We start from the raw sequence: 1,023 nt of genomic DNA, 5'->3' as shown, positions 1-1,023 counted from the left end.
GGGGTGCCCCCCCTCACGCCTTCCTCCTGGAGGCTGTCAGCCGCGGCGCTCCCCGGCGGCTGAAGCGGTAACCAGAACCGCGCAAACCCTGCTAGCAAACAATTTAGAAGAGAGTTAAGTCTCGGCATTTGGTCTTACAACAGGAGAAGGAAGGGGGAGGAAAAGCTCAGTGGCTTCTTCAAGCCCGTCACAGGAATCAAAAAAAAAAACAAAAAACCAAACTTCCTGGTGGAAATCCGTTAATTAAGTTGGCCTTGAGCCTGTGAGCCAGACGAATTAAGCAGGCGCCTGACAGGTTTCTGAGCATTACCAGGAGGATCAGCGTCGCCTGCAAACATCCTGCGCCTCGTGGTCATCAGCGTGTGGGGTCCAGCAGGAAGATGACTTCACCCGGCCTCTTCGGGTTTGTTTACATACTAAGGGGGAAATACATCTAATGCCTTCTGCAACGCTCGGGTTGTGTCCTCAGAGGATATCCTGACCGAGGATCAAACACAGTTCTGTATATTGGCGTGTGATTTGGTAATTAAAGTGCAGAAATTATTGGGCGCTGTTCACAGGCTGATTGATGAGACCAAGTGTAACAAGATAACAGTAGCATCTTTTTACTATTTTTATTAATAAACTAGAAATAGAGACAGAAAACATTTTCTGGTAAGACTTTGTGGACAGATCAGCGACTGTTGAAAAGAGGGACAAATTCGTTGATACAGAGCAATCCTAGTGACTTTGTGAGCATACCTGTGAGTTAAAATGCACATTCGTACCATCAATTTCAACTTCACCTCTCAGAACAAGAAACCTAGGCTGTATCTGCAGGACTGAAGTGACAGAGAGGGACTGAGGAGGCACATAGCATCCAGGTATTTCCAAAGGAAACAACAGCAAAAAGGAGAACATTGCTATGGTTGCATCAGCGGGAGCAAGCATAAGGAGATATTTTACTTTATAAAAGTTTTGGTGAGAGTTAATACTGAAATGGCACATGGCTCTAGAGTCTGGAGTTTTATGGGGTCTTCAGGC

Source organism: Egretta garzetta, unplaced genomic scaffold (genome assembly GCF_000687185.1).
Source record: "Egretta garzetta isolate BGI_Z169 unplaced genomic scaffold, ASM68718v1 scaffold8, whole genome shotgun sequence".
Taxonomy (NCBI): Eukaryota; Metazoa; Chordata; class Aves; order Pelecaniformes; family Ardeidae; genus Egretta; species Egretta garzetta.
This window is presented reverse-complemented; position numbering follows the sequence as displayed.